We start from the raw sequence: 20,654 nt of genomic DNA, 5'->3' as shown, positions 1-20,654 counted from the left end.
CCCTGGGTAATCAGCCATGATGGCTACCAAGGTATTGTCCTTGCTTAGCTGATGGAACACCCCGTTGATAAGATCCACCGATATGTCCGGATCCTCTTCGGAGTCCGGATTGAGGGACCGTTCTGGGTCCTCGGGCTGTGGAGGGCGGCTGCTTATGTCCTTTACCTCCTGTCGCAGTTCCTGCATTGAAGTTGTTAGACTACCTATCTAACCATGGGAGTATAAAACAAACGGGCAAGTGCAATTGTTCACTTACCCAACTTGGAGGATCGTACATACTGAATCCGGCCTGCGGATTGACGCGGAGGAATTCCTCCTTTTCTCCCTTATACAAAGAGGATAAGATCTTTACTAAGGCGGCGGCTGAGTCCGGCCCCTTACGACCGTAACGTGTGGCATCATCCTCCCCATTGAAATCCCACATGGGGTGGCCTCTATATTGAAGCGGCTGCACCCCCCGCATAATGCATGCAGCCATGACTCCAATCATGGTTAGTCCGGAATGAGCCAACAGTCTTATCCGGCCCATCAGGTAAAGGATGTCTCTGTCACTTTCTCTCTGAGAGCTCCGCGGACGCCAGCTCAAGCGTTTCTTCAATGGAGCACTGTTGAACTCAGGGAGACCGACCCGGATAGGGTCCGGTAGCGGGACGTCATCTATGTAAAACCATTCCGAAGGCCAGTCCTCGGACGCCTTCTTTGGGGTTCTGGATAGGTATCCGGTCCCGGCGATGCACCATACTTTGGCTCCGCCCACTTGATATATAGACCCCTTTTAAGAACAGGGCACCAGACAGAATAACCTCTTCCACAGCGCGAAATGAGCCTCAACGCCTAAAAATAGCTCGCAAAGGGCGACAAAACCCGCAATATGTAATACGGAGGCGGGCATGAGATTGTGCAGCTGGAGGCCGTAGAACTCCAGAAGCCCGCGAAGAAATGGATGAATTGGAAACCCCAGTCCTCTTATTAGATAGGGGACGAGGCACACCCGCTCTCCTTTAGAAGGATTGGGGTGCTCTCCGCTTGTTTTCCGCCATTATAGGTGGCGAGACCGGCTCGGACCGGGACCATGCATGCCTGAGGGAGGAATCCCTGGGACTGAAGTGACGCTAACTTGCTATGCGGGATGGTGCAACTCTCCCAGTCCCCGGGTTTGGGACCGGAAGGGCGAGGGGAGGAGCTGCGACAGCTGGTCATGTTGGAATGGACCTTTGCTAGAAGCGCGCTGATGATAACTCGTGGAAAGGAGAAGATGTGGTCTGGACCTAAATCCCCATCCCGTTAAATAGGCGGCTCGTTTATATGGCAAGGGGTGTGGATGTAGAAACGCCCCGGCTTTTCGCATTTGTTTGAACACGTGGAAGACGGCCATTATTGGGCATGGAAGCCGAGGAGGACTACATTACAAAAATCAGACATTATTCCCACAGGTACACAAGATTTGGAGAGGAACCCGCCTTGCAATGCCGAACAATCTGCGCGCCGGACTCATCGTCATTGAAGCGTGGTTCGGGGGCTACTGAGGGAGTCCTGGATTAGGGGGTGTTCGGGTAGCCGGACTATACCTTCGGCCGGACTCTCGGACTATGAAGATACAAGATTGAAGACTTCGTCCCGTGTCCAGATGGGACTTTCCTTAGCGTGGAAGGCAAGCTTGGCGATGCGGATATTCAAGATCTCCCACCTTTGTAACCGACTCTGTGTAACCCTAACCCTATCCGGTGTCTATATAAACCGGAGGGTTGTAGTCCGTAGGCAATCAACTCCATACACAACAATCATACCATAGGCTAGCTTCTAGGGTTTAGCCTCCTTGATCTCGTGGTAGATCTACTCTTGTACTACCCATATCATCAATATTAATCAAGCAGGAGTAGGGTATTACCTCCATCGAGAGGGCCCGAACCTGGGTAAAACAAAGTGTCCCCTGTCTCCTGTTACCATCCAGCCTAGACGCACAGTTCGGGACTCCCTACCCGAGATCCGCCGGTTTTGACACCGACACTGATGTACATATTGTTTGCAAGAAGGAATCATGAGCATGAAGTTACACTTCATATATTCATATCATTTGCCCTGATGTATATAGCCAACATACATGTAACACTTTGCCTGCTCTGTCATGATTATGCATTTACATACACTTACATTTCATATTGACATGATTGCATACATGTAGGGTGAGCCTATGCATGTTACATGTCTTTCCGAAGCTTTACTTTTTATCCTCTGTATCTTTATCTAAAGGGGGAGAATGAAAGCACAAGTGCTCCCTGGGTGGTTTTGGTAATTAATGTCAACATATCTCTTGTTGGACTAATGTTTTCATCTAGTATATTTCAGACAAGTTCAACAGATGGAATGGCGTGGACAAGAGGATATGGAACCCTTTCAAGATGCTAAAGACAAAGGATTGGCTCAAGCTCAAGACTCTACATTTTACTTTTAGTGATCCAAGATCACATTGAGTCCATAGGAAAGCAAATACTATTAAAAGGGGATGAGGTGTTGCTTAATGGCTTGCTTTCTCAAAGTGCTTAGTGATATGCTCCAAGGCCCTCAACCACTTTCTCATATCCACATATGTCCCAAACCAAAAATTCAAACTCGGCCCAACCGAAACTTTCTATCCGGCGCCACTGAGTTCTCTTGACATAGCCACTGCCACAAACCCTAATCAATTCGGTCGCACCGATGGGATCTCGGTCTCACCGAGATGGGCTTGCAAACTCTCTGTTACCTATTGCAATAATTTCGGTCCCACCGAGATATGCAATCAGTCCCACCGAGTTTGCTTGACCAACTCTCTGTTTTACTTATTACCAAAATCGATCTCACCGAGTTTGCGTAATCGGTCAAACCGAGATGAGGTTTTACCCTAACCCTAGCACATCGGTCCCATCGAGTTGATCATATCGGTCCCACCGAAATTCCTAACGGTCACATTATGAACTAAATCGGTCCGACCGAGTTTTCTGATTCGGTCCCACCGAGTTGATCATATCGGTCCCACCGAAATTCCTAACGGTCACATTATGAACTAAATCGGTCCAACCGAGTTTTCTGATTCGGTCCCACCGAGTTTGGTGATTTGTGTGTAATGGTTAGATTTTGTGTGGAGGCTATATATACCCCTCCACCCACTCTTCATTCGTGAGGAGAGCCATCAGAACATGCCTACACTTCCAGCATTCATTTTCTGAGAGAAAACCACCTACTCATGTGTTGAGGTCAAGATAATCCACTCCAACCACATAAGTCTTGATCTCTAGCCTTCTCCAACTTGCTTTCCACTCAAATCATATTTCCACCAAATCCAAATCAGTGAGAGAGAGTTGAGTGTTGGGGAGACTATCATTTGAAGCACAAGATCAAGGAGTTCATCATCAACACACTATCTATTACCTTTTGGAGAGTGGTGTCTCCTAGATTGGTTAGGTGTCACTTGTGAGCCTCCGTCAAGATTGTGGAGTTGAACCAAGGAGTTTTGTACGGGCAAGGAGATCGCCTACTTCGTGAATATCTACCCTAGTGAGGCAAGTCCATCGTGGGCGATGGCTATGGTGGGATAGACAAGGTTGCTTCTTCGTGGACCCTTCATGGGTGGAGAACTCCGTGGACTCACGCAACCGTTACCCTTCGTGGGTTGAAGTCTCCATAAACGTGGATGTACGGTAGCACCACCTATCAGAAACATGCAAAAAATCTCCGTGTCTCCAATTGCGTTTGCACACTCCAATCCCATCCCTTTACTTTCTTGCAAATTGCATGCTTTACTTTCCGCTGCTCATATACTCTTGTCATGCTTGCCTGATATGTATTGTGAATGTTTAAACTTGTGCTAAAACTCCACCTTAACTTGAAGAAAATAAAAACTGCAACTTTTTCTTGTTAAGAGTCTATTCACCCCCCTCTAGACACCTCTTCTCGATCCTTTCACTAGTCAAGTAGAGCCATACTAGTGACACTCTTTTTGTCTATGTATTCACACATGTACTAAGTTTCCGGTTAATACAATTCTAGCATGAATAATAAGAATTTTTCATGATATAAGGAAATATAAATAACAACTTTATTATTGCCTCTAGGGCATAATTCCATCAAAAATTGCCTGTGTGGTCTCTGCCGTGCTGCCCCACGCTCGTCTGCTCTTTGTGCAACGCAACATCCCCCCTACCTAACCAGCAAGGGGCCTTCTGGTCCCATAGGTGGCCGTGGTTTCCCGCTACAGCTTTAGCGCGCCAGGTACGGGGATCGCTTGCGTGAACCTGAAGGCAGGTGTAGCGCGATTTGCCCATGGACGCCCGCTTGAATCCTCCAGCATTCGCGGCGCCCACGAAGATGCAGAAACAAAGCTGGGCCATCCCTGCACCATTTTATTGGTCTCCATGCCTCGCCATAGCCATGGTTATGGCGAAGATCACTACTGGTGGCAATATGCCTGCCCCAGCGACCCGTATGGCATACCCACCGTCGGGCGCCGTTTGGAGAAATGGCGCGAGATTTGCGGGCACGAGCTCCCTCCTTCCCGTCCTTTCCCTTCGTCAGTAGTCGAACTACTTTAGCCCCGGCCACATCGATGTCGATGATTACCGCGCAACACTCGGTCCAATATTTCCGATATTTTGGGCAATCCTGAGCGTAGTGCTAGTATGAGATCGTCAATTAATGCCCCGACAAGCGTACTTCGGCGAGGCTCCTTGCATCGGCACGACCCATGCAACGACAGCTGCCAGACTGACTCGGAAAGAAGGGAGAAAACAGGAGGGGGACCAGAAGAGCCCGACACTATGCCCCGACGCCCGCCAGCCACAAGAAACACGTGTCATCCCTTCCAGGAATGAAGAAACTACCTGATTGGCTTCCACCCTTCTGGGCGTCGCGAGCGCACCAAGCGCACGCGGCCCGGCAGAAGAGAAAGAAGCCTCAAATGAAAGCTGCGTCGACGTTATCACTTCTCGTTGATGCAAATTTGGATTTTTGCAGTCAATTATCCCATAACTCTGTTGAGTATTCGTATCGTGAAAACCCTCATGTGATCGAACCTTGGCTAGTTTCTTTGATCGCTCCATCGTCATGTCCTGAGCCACGCTCGTAGGTCGAGAGGCTGCATCGAGAGCTACCTAGGAAAAACCTGCCGGGACGCATCCACGCCAAAATGACTGTTAAGGGCCAGAACCTTACGACAATCATAGCAATGTGACACTGGTAGGCATCCAGGGCATACATAGGGATTGATCATACGAACACAAACATATAGGGCTCAAAGGGATAAACACGCATTTAAAATCTAGCTAGATATGTCAATTTCGCGCGAACACTAGAGGTACAATGACTAAACGCAAAATATATGCCATGTTTCATTACAGGGCAATGCAGACGTGACGGTGGCCCGATACTTAGTCCAATGGACGGGTTGGACAACTCAAACATGGAGAACCCTGTTGGCTCGGGGAGCAGCTTTCTCCTTGGCGGCTGCGATGTCGGCGCCCGCTGGCGGCTTCTTGAATATGTCATCAGGGTAAACGTATGGGTGGCGACATGCAATATTGGTCAAGATCATGAAGAGGGCGTCACGAGCAAGCCTCTGGGACTCAGTCACGAAGCGCTCGTCCCTCCCCTCTTCATGCACTTTAGCTTCTCGATCAGCTTGTTGAAGAAGTGTCCTAGCTTGACACTTGGGACCTCCTGCTTGCTGGCCAAGAAGACTGGGTGGTCCATGCCCATCGCCACAGCCTGGGCACGATGTCACTCGGCCATGTCAATTAGGCTCTTGATCTAGAGGTTAACCTGATCGACCTGATTCTTCAGTTTGTACTCCACATCCTGCTGGAGACACTTGGCAGTTTCCAAATCCTTGGACAACAACTATGCCGAGCGCTCCAATGTGTCGATCCTTGCCTTCATGTCCGATATGTTGCCGTTGGCAGTCTCAAGGCTCTTGGTTTTGGAGGAGAGCTACGACTGTACATCAGCCAAGTGAATCACCGCCTTCCATGCCCCCTCTTTGAGTGCCTCCACCTCCTTGGCGATCCCAGCGAGATCCTCGTTCAGCTTAGCCACCTGCCGCCGAGGTCAGTCTTGGCGGCGCACGCGGCAGCCAGATCTTCAGTAAGCTTCTCCAGTTGAGCAGTAGAGTCAGCAGCGAGGGTGTTCAGAGCAGCTCCATGCTTGTCCTCCAATTCCTTTGTGTGTTGTTGCACTAGATCCTCCAGACCTTCATCCTTGGCGCGGAGGGTGGCTTTGAGTTTCTCCTCCCAGAGGGAGATCTCTTGCTCTCTGGCGTCCAGAGATGTCTTCCGGTCTGCCAGGTGCACCTCCCCAGCCATGACATCCTCCCTCATCATCAGGAGCACCTCTTGTTGCCTCATGAGCACCTTGAACTGCTTGTTGTTCCACTTGCGCAGCTCCAGGCACTTGTCTTTCAGCTTCTAGTCCACCTTGTTGGCGGACTCACGCCGCTCCTTGAGCGCCTGCCACTTTTGGTTGTGCCGGGCCTGCATCTCCTTCACGCCCACCGCCATGGATTCCATGAAGGACAAATGCATCGCGAGGGTGGCTGAGTCAGCGGCCTCTCCAGCTCCCTGATAATGCGGAGCTAGGAGGCACTGAAGCTCTTCGTCGAGCTCCGCACTTGTTGTCGGGGACAGGCTGGGGGCTCCAGTTCCAGGTGGCGACAACACCATGGCCAGCGCACTTGAGGAGGGTGGCGGAGTCTCGGCGACGGTCCCAGAGGAGGGGGGTGGGTCTATAGTATGGAGGGGAATTTTCACATCAACGACCACCCCCTCTGCCGGGACATCTTCCGAAGAGCGCTCCACCACCGCTAGAGAGCCCTGTGCGCTCCCGGCAGCAAGGTCTTGCTCCTCCGCGGAAGCAATCTCAACACTCTCATCCGCAGCAGCACTTTCGATATCAGCCACCACCTCCAACAGTTTTGACTCTTCGTCTCGGGGGTTTGCGAATGAGAAGATTGGAAAGCGGCAAGGAAACATAAGTTCTAAGCAAATGGGAAAATCAGGAGAAAAAATCGGAGCAATATGGGAAAAAGGGGATCAGTGGAGTACCTGGAGGAGTCTACCGGGCGGGGACCTCAGTTTCCCCGGCAACATCTATTCCCGGGCCATGGACTTCGCCCTCTGTCTTGACTATCACGGCAGTCTACTACGCGACCTCTTCCGCAGGAGGTTCCGTGGAGATCCCCTCAACTCGAGCGGTGCAGGAAGCATGCCCCTCGTGGTAGGCTCGCCCTATGTTGCCTTGCCTCCACCTCCGGCCAAGGGAGCAGGAAGGCCATCCCCGTCGCCTCCGGCCGATGGGGCCAAATCTCCACCCCCAGGCTGAGGCCTGGACTGGGGTCTCGGCACGGGCTCCTCTACATCGCCCCCCGACAAGGCCGAGCTCTCTGCACCCATCAATGCCCCAAGACAGCAGAGCCTATCCCGGCAACGGTGGACGAGGGTTTCCTCCTCCTCCTCCTCCACTTCCCTTCCGGCAACAACAAAAAACAAGAGGTTAGTCAGTAAGAGCATTCAAGTATGCCTAAAGACGTCCGCACAAGGAGAGTCTTCCTTACTCTTCTACGATGAGCATGGATTTCAAGTTGAACTCCACGGGTGGTGGGGGCTCTCTTCCTCTCTTCGAAGGTGGAGGGATAGAACTCCCCAACAACTTCGGTGTCGGGCATGGCGCCGGGGGATCCGGAGGAGATGAGTTCTGTGAGGAGCTCGAGTCAAAGTGGGAGCTAGAATCCACCTGCACGTCCACTGATTGCTTGGCGGAGGAAGCCTTGGTCCAAGCAAGGCGGGGAGATTGACGACACGCAACCTCAACCGTAGTGGCCTTAGTGGTGGTCTTCTTCACCCTCTTGGGGGCTGGCTCTTGGTTGGAGGTTGCCGCCCCTCGGGGGGCGGCTCATTTGCGGGTGCGCTGGTCCAGGACCGGCTCGGGGGTTGAGGCCCAGCGGCAAGCTACTCCTCATCAAGCTCCACCACCCCGCCAACTTCCTCCCCCTCCTAGAGCTCTGTCGCTACCATGGCTAGGGTCTCTAGCCCGGCAAGATTATCCCTGACAAGTTCGTCCCCGGCAGCCCCTTACGTGGCCAGCGCCTCGCTACCACCATGGGAAGAACTTTCGTCCTCAACCTTCCCTTTGCCCTTCCCTGCCTTTGCGCCCTTCGCCGCCTCCGCTAGATGGGCGGCCTTGTGCTCCTAGACCCTCCTCAAATTGTACGCCACCTCCACAAAGGAGGTGCGTTTGTACATCCCAGTCTCAACCCTGGTAGACTTCTCAACCAGTGTGTTTGACCACTGGAGCTCTTCATCCAGGGTGGGTAGCTACCAGGTGCTCGCTATCCCTTCGGCATTATAGTCCGGCATCCACTTCAGTATCTGGTCCCGGGCAGAATTAATGTTCAGGGGGATGATGGTTGCGGGTGCTTGAATAATTCGAAGCGACCAAACAGTTGGTCGCACAGCCAGCCATAGCCATAAACTGACAAGTTTTTAGCCAACCCTGGGAGCAAGCTCATCCTGTTAGCAGCGTCCCTGTACTGCCAGGCGGGTCTGTCCTGCTCCTATAGCGATGAGATGTGGCGGAGAAGGAAATCTTCCCCCACATGCTCGATGGTTAGCCCGGCAGCCTTCAAACTGGTAATCCTATTGATTGCCGGGCGTAGCCTATCCTCGGTGAGGCTTTTGACGCTCCAATCCTTGTCGCGCTCAACACATTCCTTCCGTGCTTCATAGAACTTAGGGGCTTCTTTGAAAGTGCGTTAAGTCGACTAGAGGGGGGTGAATAGGCGATTTTTATGAACTCTTCACTGAGGAATTTCAGGGAGAGGAAAATCCTAAGAAAAGAACTACTTGCAGCAGAATAAGTAATAAGAAGTAAACATAACAGAACATAAGCATGGTCTTCATGATGAAATGAAAACAAGCACAGAGTACAGAAAGCGTAAACACATGATAAAACAGACTAAAGAAATTGAACTGAGGAAATTGAGAAAGTCGTCAGTTAAAGTCTTCAGACAGATATGAACAAGCACACAACATGGTAATGAGGAAATGGAAGGGTTGAGGAAACAGAACCAGTAGGCTTGGTGAAGACAATGATTTGGTAGATCAGTTCCAACTGTTGTGATAGTTGTACATCTGGTTAGGGCGGCTAGGTATTCAAACCTGTGGAAACACAGTCCCGGACACCCAGTCCTGAACATGCAGCTCAAGACACTTAGTCCTCACCGTATTCCCCTTGAGCTAAGATCACAGAGACCTCACCCAATCACTCGTGGTAACTCTTCAGGTGACTTCCAAACGTTCACAGACTCGGTCACTTGGTGATCCACAATTTCCTCTTGGATGCTCAAGACCATGATGCCTAACCGTCTGGAAGATGCACAGTCTTCAAAGGTAACAAGCGTCGGATCCACGCAGGATCAATCTCTTCAGTGATGCTCAATCACTTTGGTTTTGTAGGTGTTTGGGTTTGGTTTTCCTCACTTGATGATTTTCGCTCAAAGTCCTCGGAGGAGGGGATGTTCTCAAATGACAAGTGTTAGTTTCTCTCGGAGCAGCCAACCAGCTAGTGGTTGTAGGGGGCGGCTATTTATATCCTAGGGAGCAGCCCGACATGATAAGACATAAATGTCCTTCAATGATATGACCGTTAGGTGGGAAGATATTTTGGGATAGCTGGTGCGTAGCACAGCAACGGTCGGAAATTTGACTATCAAATTCCTCAGGGCTATCATGTTCCTCACAGGCGAATTCCTAACTCCTTAGTCAGAACAAATTCCTCAGAGACCAAAAGAGCTTCATCTCTATCACTGAAGAAATTGACTGAACTGCATGACATTTCCAATGGCTTCACTCGAAGGGATTGATAGGTGTAGGATTTTGAGATGAGCATCACTTGGAAACTTTTACTTAGTATTTCCTCGACCCCCTTTAACAGTACGGTGTTACCTATGACTCATGAAATAGAAAATGAAACTATGAAAACAAAAGTTTTCACGCTTCATGTTCCTCGAATGAGTACCATGTCTTCACAGTCACACCAATTTCTTCACTTTGAAAGTCTTCAGAAAGTCTTCAGAAATCCAAAGTCTTCAATCGAAGAACTTCATTTTAGGGGTCGACTTTCTCTGTAAATATCAAACTCCTCATAGACTTATAGACACGTGTATACTCACAAATGCATCAGTCCCTTAACCTATAAGTCTTCAATACACCAAAATCACTAAGGGGCACTAGATGCACTTACAATCTCCCCCTTTTTGGTGATTGATGACAATATAGGTTAAGTTTTCAACGGGGATAAACATATGAAGTGTAAATACTGATATTGAGGAATTTGATTGCAAGATATAGAAGAACTCCCCCTGAAGATGTGCATAGTGAGGAATTTTCTTTTGAAGAAATGCACACTTGAAGAGTAGAATCATGGACATCTCCCCCTATATCTTGTAATTCATACACGCATTTAACATATAATATGAAGAATTTGAAATGCATGATGAAGTATGGTGACTGATGTAATTCAGCATGCGTGCACTAACATATATGAGGAATAAGCATGCAGAAGAACACATCAAAAGTATCAGACCACCATCGGGTTTTAAGTTTACAACTCGATCCAGCAAAGTATTCAAAAGAACGAGAGTTGTAACTTAGAAATAAAGCCCATATAAGTAGACCCACTTGAAGACTAACTCAAATTTTCCCCCTTTGTCATCGAATGACCAAAAAGGATGAAAAATGAGGACTAACGCCCCTGAAGAACATCATCACGAAGTCGGTGAAGGAGCACCAGCATTGTTGGGGTCGGTTGTTGAGGTAGGGCCTGCCGCAGTGGTGTCCAAGTATTCATGTTCATGAGTCGCGCGTGATGAAGAATATGAGCTGGCTACCAAGGAAGAAACTTTGGTATTCTTGAATTTCTTCGCTGCTGGCTGAGACCAGTCAAAGTCCTACTTGAAACCCATTTGCTTCAGATCATCTTCACCATATAGATGTGACAAAACAGCCCAGGTGCGACCGAAGACTTCATGGAGGTAATACTAGTTTTTCTTCACTACATTGTGTGTAGCAGTCAAGTTGTGAAGAATAGAACCAAACTGACGCTTAACCCATTTGTGGTTGCGATCGACCTTCTGGTGAACACTGAGGAGAAGGTCACAATCAGTCATCACCCTTGGAGCCATGCCTTGAGAATTTTGCTTTGAAGCATTTTGCGGCAGAGTCATGAGTGGCAGAGTCATCATTGGTGGAGTAGGATGCAGCTTTGCGGAACAGACCATCCAATGGACGAATGCCTTCATCAATAATTGTAGTAGCCTTGCGCTTTTCATCAGATAAGGAAAATGTCTGCTTGAGGACTTCTTTTGGGGGCAGGTAACTAACGTTATTCTGAAAATCAGCCTTGTAGTTGAGTGAAGACCTTGTTCCGAGGAATCTCATAATCTAAGGAGCATAAGGCTTCAACTCAAATGGAGAGAGTGCAACATTTGCCAGAGTCCTCATGAAGAAATCATGATAGTTGATAGGAATTCCACATATGATACTGAATAGCAGATTCTTCATGTTGCCAACAACTTCTTCGTCATTCAAATCGTGGCCTTTAATAGGACTCAATGTCTTCGTCAGAGTGCGATAGACAGTTCTAAGCACAAACAGAAATTCCTTCACGAGGAATTTGGTCCACGGGGCTTGATCGGGCTTCAGCGGCTTCATCAACACTTGCATGTAGTGAGCAGTAAGTTCAGGTTCATGCTATATGCAACGAGCGCCTTCAAGGGGAGGACTGACAGTTAGGGCATGAAGCAATTCAGAGGCCGGTGCTTTGAAGTGTTTATTCTCTGTCATCCAGTCCAATACCCAAGAGTTCACATCTCTAGCATCTCATGTGATGTGCAGCGTTGCATAGAACTGAAGAATTAGCTCTTCATTCCAATCAACAATATCAGTGCAAAAGTTGAGCAATCCAGAAACGCTTCCTTCTAAGACGAGCAGAGTCATAGGGGTTGTACTCTGTGAAGAATACATGCTTGTGGAAGAAGTCACCAGCCTTGAAATTTTGCTTCTTTGAGAAAGGATCCTTTGGCTTGGGCTGAGGAGTGTCAGTCAATTGCATCGCAACCTTAGGAACCGCAATCTCAAGATCCGCAGGCTGAGGAATTTCAGTTTCTTCTTCAGTGGCACCCTGGGTCTTCAATTCTTCAGCAACAATTTCATCAGCACTAGTGGCTGGAATCTCTTCAGGGATAAATGAAGTGGGGTGTGGTTATTCAGATCCCATTTGAACTTCAGTAGTCACTGGGGACTCAGGGATTTGTTGCAGAGGAGTGAACAAAGGAGAATTGGGGTGCTGACTTTCCCAAAAATCATCATTCATCACTAGCATTGTGTACCCAATGTCCACATCCTCATATTCTCCATTCATTTCTTCAACGCCGGCCTCTTCAACAGTAAATTGAGGCATGGGCGATGAGACAACTGGGGATGAAGGGATTGCATCCACTTCAATTTCTTCATCCAACTGCTCTAAAGAAGCAGCAGAAGGAATGTCTTGATCGGATCCGCTTCGGATCACGTATTCTTCATCAAAAGGAACGAGTTCTTTCGATGGCATGCTCGAGACTGGAACAACATCAATCGGATTTTCAAACGAGCTGGTCAATTTCTTCATCTTCTTCGTAGCAGAAGATTCTAATGAAGTTGATGCTTTCCATTTCTTCACAGCTGCACGCTCTGCAGCCTTGGTCTTCTCGCTCCTGATGCAGAAGGAAGAATTGGACTTGGTGTAGGTGCAGGAGGAGCAGAGGAAATTGGTTCCGTTTCTTCAGGCACAAATGATGGAGTTGCCCTGGCATGATCAGTTTCTTCAGGCACAGCGGTTTCAGCTTCAGCTGTCCTGACAGTTTCTTCAGGCGCAACACTAGTGGTTGCCCTGGCAGTTTCATCAGCGGCTAGAATGCAGTCATCAGCCCTGGTACTATCATTTTCTTCATCAGCCTGATTTTCATCATGGTGCTGGCATTTTCTTCAGGAGTCTGAGTAGATGATTCAGCCTGAGGAATTTCTTTTTGTGTTGGAGCTGCAACATTGGTAGTGAATTTTTCAGCTAAATTCACAAATCTGACCTTGGCTCCAAGCCAATCTGCACGGTACGCGTCAAATTCATCATTGAGATTTTTGATCTCCGTCTGAGCAGCAATGAGTTCCTCAGTGGTCATTTTCACGATGTTTTTCTTCAGAAGGCGCTCCTTCTTCTACTGCGCTTTCTTCAGCTGCCTGGCCTTCTCAAACTTCCATTTTTCTTCACCTATGAAGGCGGTCAGCATATGACTTTGGCCATAAGTCAACTTGAAGTCTGGCATAGGAGTGTTAGGGTCCTTCTACCATAGGTCAATGTACTCAAGGATCAACTTTGGATCCAGTAAGAGAGGAATTTCACTTCCTTTGTCTCTAGCGGTCGTCTGCTGTCTGTCTCTGATGATTTCTTCAAGTTGTTCATCATCAGCTTCGTCCTCAGAGGACGGTACTTGAAAGGCGACCTGCTTCTTTTGAGGACTTGGTCTAGTGCCTCGTCCAGCAGTGGCCTTGGTCTTCAGCAAAGTGGGGCCAGTTGAAGAATGCAAAGGAGCTGATGAACTTGCAGAGGCTCCTAAGGGAATAGAGATGCCTGTTGTCCTTTGGCATGAGGCGAGATGCGTAGGTGTTGAGGACTTTGAAGGAGGAGCTGAGGATTTTGCAACGTGAGGAACTGGAGCGCCTTGAGGAAATGGCCGTGAGGGCTTAGCAGAAGAGCTTGGCTGTGAGGGCATTGCAGAGGAGCTTGGCCATGAGGGCATTGAAGAAGAAGGGCACTGGGCTTGTGTGCAGGCTTCTTAGGCATGGCCTTCTTCGGCTTGCTAGTAGAGGCCTCAGTAGTGGCAGCAGCAGCAGCAGAGTCTTCATTGAATTTCCTCACCACCTCTTTTGCTACTCTGGCCAACTTAGGTTGACGCTTTGCCCATTCATCAGGATAGTCCTCACCGTGCTTCAGGCTAGTGGGATCAGCTTCTTGGCCAGGTGCCAATGGAGGTCTTGGGCAAGGAGGGTGAAGAGCAAATTTCTTCATATATTTTGGAGTGACATATCTATATTCTCGTGCCCATCTCCTCTCTATCCTTTGTATGCGCACCTTGCGCTGATTTTTGTCCTCATTTCCATGTGTGCCCTCATGAAGAGTGCAATAATCCTTGTAAATGTCATCAGGGATCTCAAAGGCTATGTTGACTTCCAGTTTCTTTCCTCCCTTCTGAGGTTTCTTTCCATCATCCATTTTCTTCAGCTAAGGATTTTGAAAAGTTGAATTCTCCGAAGAGATATGTTGTTTTTCTTCGAGGAATGCTACAAATAAGTTAAGTTGATGAGAACCTAGATATTCAGCAGCAGACATGTGTACCTGCAAACAGATTATAGGTGCAAAGAATTTGGAGAGATTAGAAGTTTTTGCAAAAAGAACAAGTTTGAGGAATTTGACCGGATATGTCTTAAGGAATTTCACTAAGCGTTCTTTGACTTAGGTTCCAGAGTTGTACAGATTTGAAAATCCACACAATTGAGGAATCTTGTAGAGAAATGATGGTTAGAGAAACAAATCAAGAATAGATGATATGTGAGGTGTTTAGTGTGTGATGATTTGAGGAATAAACATCTTTTGAAGATTTGAAGAAAACATCAGAATCAACATGGGCAGTAAAAGTAACTTTTAATTACCCTTGACGAAGAACACGACGAATTGTGAAGGGTAGATTTAGAAGCTCGTCAGTTCAGATCTTCCACGCCCTAACTTGGCTGAGGAAGACAGCTACGACGGCGGCGGAGTGAAGAAATCTGCAGCCGACGCAAGTACGGCAGCGATGAGGTCGAGGCAGTGAAGCTCTTCCTCAATGGCGATGATGGAAGTAGCGGCGGCGCTAGGGTTTGAGAGCTAAAGTGAGGGAGTGAGGTCGAGCGGAGTAAAAATGAAGTGAGGAAGGGTGGGGGGTATTTATAGCCGAAGTGAAAAACTGCTCGCCCGAGGATATTGGACCAACGTGACCCTGACCCTTCTCATTCACGTGACATGTGTCACCCACGTACAGAGAGGTGACGATCGTGTGCAATCGTGGGTGAATAGATTAATATATCACGAAAAGGTGGAAAGGTTTGAGCGGCAAAGGCCGAAAATTCAGATAAGATAAGTTTAAGATTTCGTTCGCAAATTCTTCAGCTGACAAGGACACAATGAAGATTTTGAACGAGTTTCAAATAGAATGCACATGAAGAATTTGTGAATAGACTGGGTTGAGTTTAGCATAGAGGGGGAAGGGTCCGATCACATTCACTTAGCAGAACAAGCAACTTGAAGAAATAGCAATAAGTGAATGCTGTAGAGGACATAAACTCATATTTTTCTATATTGCCAATGAAGAACAACAATGGAAAGAGTGAAAGACATTGCAAAGTTGAAGAAAATGAACAACTGAGGAATTTCAAAAACACAAATTGAAGATATTCAACTTTTGGTGGTGGCGTGACCCACCGTATAAGAATGATGATTTCAGACACCGCGTACAATTGTCGTAGGGTTCTGAGAATTAAATTTTTCATCAATTTCTTCACACTTAGAGGGTTAGTCTTCATTGATTGAAGAAAAACATTACTTCGTGTGTTGCACATCTAAGTTATCAATTTTGCATAAGTGTTAGGATGTGTGTCCTTTTCAAAGGACATTCGAAGATTCTAAGATATATAGCTCACACCTCAACTTGCTAAATCTCTTCTCATCCAAGGGCTTTGTGAAGATATCGGCTAACTGTTCTTCAGTCTTTAGATGCTCAATAGCGATGTCGCCCTTTGAGGGAGTCCTGGATTAGGGGGTGTTCGGATAGCCGGACTATACCTTCAGCCGGACTCCAGGACTATGAAGATACAAGATTGAAGACTTCGTCCCATGTCCGGATGGGACTTTCCTTGGCGTGGAAGGCAAGCTTGGCGATGCGGATATTCAAGATCTCCTACCATTGTAACCGACTCTGTGTAACCCTAACCCTATCCGGTGTCTATATAAACCGGAGGGTTCTAGTCCGTAGGACAACTTCATCATACAACAATCATACCATAGGCTAGCTTCTAGGGTTTAGCCTCCTTGATCTCGTGGTAGATCTACTCTTGTACTACATATATCATCAATATTAATCAAGAAGGAGTAGGGTTTTACCTCCATCGAGAGGGCCCGAACCTGGGTAAAAACATCGTGTCCCATGTCTCCTGTTACCATCCGCCTAGACGCACAGTTCGGGACCCCCTACCTGAGATCCGCCAGTTTTGACACCGACATTGGTGCTTTCATTGAGAGTTCCTCTGTGTCGTCGCAATCAGGAAGGATGCCTCTTCCCGTCTTTAAAGACGGCACCGTTGCTAAGGGAGCTTTGGCTGTCATCCAAACTCTCCGGCTCGGCGGTATTCTTATGACCGCCTGTTCGGCTGTTGCGCCGACGATGACCTCTCGGGTCATCAAAAGCAATCTTCACGTCAGCTTGGAACTCGCCGAGTAGTTAGATCCAATGGAGCTCTCTTCCATAAACGAGCTCTTGGATCGCATCGCCGCCCTGGGGGCCACTATGGATTACGACCAGGTTGGGCTTAAACCCGATCTAAGAGAAATTAACTCTCCCCAGGCCACCCACCACGTCGCCGTGGTAGAGGTGCAGTGTGGCGACCCTTCATCTATTCTAAGGACTAGTTACGTCCAAATTCCTGACCCCTCCAAGCCGGATACCCGCGGAGGGGAGGATGTAACTCGAGACCTGAGCTTAAAATCAGGCAACGGGCTAGAATCATTGGACAACATCCAAGAATCCGGACCTCAAAGTTCAGAAGCTCTTCGGCCTCTGAATCTTAGATTGGGCGAGGTTTCAGAATCAATGCCACCCGCCCACCCGAACATAAGCGATCTTTCCCAAATCAGGCAAAAGCCCGAGGAAATAGTACATCATTACTGGGCCAGATTCCTCCTGGTTATGAACAAGATAAAGGATTGCCGTGAGGGGGACGCAATATCAATCTTCTGCAGTAATTGCACGGATGAGGGAATCCTTAACGCCATAAGTCGTCATGATATTACACGCTTCGCTGACTTGGCGTCCATAGTACAAAAGTACTATGCGATGGAAAGTGCCTGGAAAACCGAAATAAAATTTTGGGATAATCCGGCCTTGAATAGCAATCCCGTCCGAACTAAGAGGGTGCATCATCATAAGACACCCAGGTTAAACACCAAAAAACCAAAACCCTCTACAAAGCATGGAACCGTACTAGAAAGATGGCTTGATACTCCGGCAGGTGGCCAAAATTGGGGAGGACCTCTTAATTTTGGAGGCCACAGAAAACCACCCCGGAGACACCAGTACCGTTCTCACAGTCTTCGAGACCTTCGCATCAAATAATACGCGAAAAAGAACACTCCACAGCCTTGCCGAAGTCTATCAAGTAGCAACAATAAACCCATGGAGCGACACGGCTATTACCTTCAACGCAAGTGATGAACCTAAATTCTGAACAGCCCGAGCACCAGCCGCATTGGTCCTCAGTCCGATAGTGGACGGCTTTCGCCTCACCAAGGTACTCATGGATGGAGGCAGCGGATTGAACCTCATTTATAAGGAAACTCTTCAAAAAGGGGGACTAGACTGGAGCCGCGTTGAGCGAAGCAGCACAACCTTTAGAGGAATAATACCCAGTCGGGAAGCGCGCTGCACAGGAAAAATCACACTAGATGTGGTGTTCGGCACGCCGGATAATTACAGATCCGAAGAGGTCACATTTCAGGTGGCCCTGTTCAGCAGCGGATATCACGCCCTACTAGGGCGGGAAGCATTTACAATTTTCCAAGCAATACCCCATTACGGGTACATGAAGCTCAAGATGCCCGGGCCGAATGGTATTATCACTCTCGCTAGTGATCCGGACATAGCACTCCACGCCGAAAACAAGACAGCCGCATTAGCCCTAGAGGCACTATCCGAAGCCTTAGCAGCTAAGGAACTGGCTGCGCTGTGCTCCACAGTTAACAGGGATGATGTGATACTCGACAAGAGATCCAAGTCCACATCCTTTAAGCCAGCAGACGAAATAGTCAAGTTCCAGGTCCATCCAACGGACCCCAATAAAACAGGATCCATCGAGGCACGATTACACCCTGATATGGACGCCGCACTGCGACAATTTCTACGTGAAAATTGGGACATCTTCGCTTGGCACCCTTCAGACATGCCAGGAATCCCACGCAGGCTGGCCGAACACAGCTTAAATATCCTAAAAGGATTCAAACCTGTCAAACAAGCCCTTTGGCGTTTTCCCGAACCCAAGAGACAGGCTATGGGAGAGGAGCTAGCCAAGCTATTGGAGGCCGGATTCATTAGAGACATAAAACACCCGGACTGGCTAGTAAACTTGGTGATGGTACCAAAGAAGGACAAATCCTGGCGCCTGTGTGTCGATTTTAAAGACCTTAACAAGGCTTGCCCAAAGGATCCCTTCCCCCTCCCCCATATCGATCAAATTATCGATGCCACCGCAGGACACGATTCGTTGTGTTTCCTCGACGCATACTCCGGTTACCATCAAATTAAGATGGCAGAATCAGACCAAGCCGCAACAGCATTCATCACACCATACGGCCCATTCTGCTTCAACACAATGCCCTTCGGGCTGAAAAACGCCGGCGCAACATATCAGCGCATGATTCAGACATGCCTGGCAAACCAGATCGGCAAGACAGTGGAGGCGTACGTGGATGATGTGGTCGTCAAAACAAGACATGTCGAATCTCTAGTAGACGACTTGAGGCTAACATTCGACAACCTCCGAAAATACGACATCAAGCTCAACCCGGAAAAATGCGTCTTCGGCGTTCCAGCTGGAAAGCTTTAGGGCTTCATTATATCCGGTAGAGGAATTGAAGCAAATCCGGACAAGATCCGAGCTTTGTCGCAACTAGATATCCCAAAGGACCTCAAACAAATACAAAAATTAACCGGATGCGTCGCGGCTCTAAGCCGCTTTATCTCTCGCTTGGGAGAAAAGGCACTGCCCCTTTATCGCCTCCTTCGGCACACCGAACACTTCGAGTGGATGGATGCTGCCAAGGCCGGACTTGATGAAATAAAAGCCATATTGGCAACAAACCCAGTCCTGGCCGCGCCAAACACCGGCGAACCAATGCTATTGTACATTGCAGCAACCCATCAAGTTGTCAGCGCAGTACTCGTCGTCGAGCGGGAAACGGACGGACACAAACTCCTCCTTCAAAGGCCGGTCTACTACATGTCCACTGTCCTCACTCCATGCAAATCACGGTACCCGCATTATCAAAAGATTGCATACGCGGTATTCATGGCATCCCGGAAGCTACGGCATTACTTTCAAGAGTGTTCCATAACAGTAGCCTCGGAAGTACCACTCAACGATATTATCAACAACCGTGACGCAATGGGCCGGATCGCAAAATGGTCCATCAAGCTCCTCCCGTTCGATATAACCTATAAGCCACGGCGAGCTATTAAATCGCAAGTTTTGGCCGACTTCATCGCAGAATGGACGGAGGCCGAGCTCCCTAAAGAGTACGGCACATATTCAAACTGGATCATGCATTTCGATGGCTCCAAAATGTTGGCCGGACTAGGGGCTGGCGTCGTCTTGACGTCCCCCACAGGAGACACAGTTCAATATGTGCTCCAGATCATGTACACGGACTCCAACAATGCAGCCGAATATGAGTCCCTCCTACATGGTCTCCGGATGGCAGTATCCATGGGCATTCAATGCCTAGTGGTACGCGGGGACTCAAACCTCGCGATATCCCAAATAAACGGAGACTTCGACACCAAGGGTCCAAAAATGGCAGCTTACCGCAACACCGTCCTAAAAATGTCAGCTCGGTTCGAAGGGTTGGAGTTTCATCATATAGCCCGAGAAAACAATCAGGCAGCGGACGTCCTGGCACGCATTGGAGCAAAACGCGATGCAGTCCCCCCAACATCTTTTTTAGAAAGACTGTTCAAGCCATCCGTAGCATGGGAGGGGGAACCCACAGATAACAGCCCGGTCCTAACCACACCACTCGACGCCGAACAATCTGACATAATTGGAGGCCCTGCCACCGAAATTACACCTTCAGCCCACGTAATAATGGCGGTCATCGCCGTGTGGACAGAACCGTTCCTAGCCTACCTTACTAGGCAGGAACTCACAGAGGACCAAAACGAGGCACGCTGCATAGTGCGGCGATCTAAAGCCTATAAAGTCCACGAGGGAGAGCTTTATAAGACAAGCACTACCAGAGTCCTTCAAAGGTGCATCTCCGAAGAGGAAGGGCGGAACTTGCTAGCTGAAATTCATGCCGGACTCAGTGGCCACCATGCTGCAGCTCGGTCCCTTGTAAGCAAGGCTTTCCGTATGGGCTTTTACTAGCCGACGGCCCGAGCAGACGCTCAGGACTTGGTCCAACGATGCGTCGGCTGCCAGCTTTTTGCAAACCAAAGCCATATGCCACCCACCGCCCTCCGAACTATCCCCATCACTTGGCCCTTCGCGGTCTGGGGGCTTGACATGGTTGGACCC

The sequence above is a fragment of the Triticum urartu genome, chromosome 2 (genome assembly GCF_003073215.2).
Source record: "Triticum urartu cultivar G1812 chromosome 2, Tu2.1, whole genome shotgun sequence".
Classification (NCBI taxonomy): domain Eukaryota; kingdom Viridiplantae; phylum Streptophyta; class Magnoliopsida; order Poales; family Poaceae; genus Triticum; species Triticum urartu.
The sequence above is the reverse complement of the archived record's forward strand: the minus strand, read 5'-3'. Positions refer to the sequence as shown.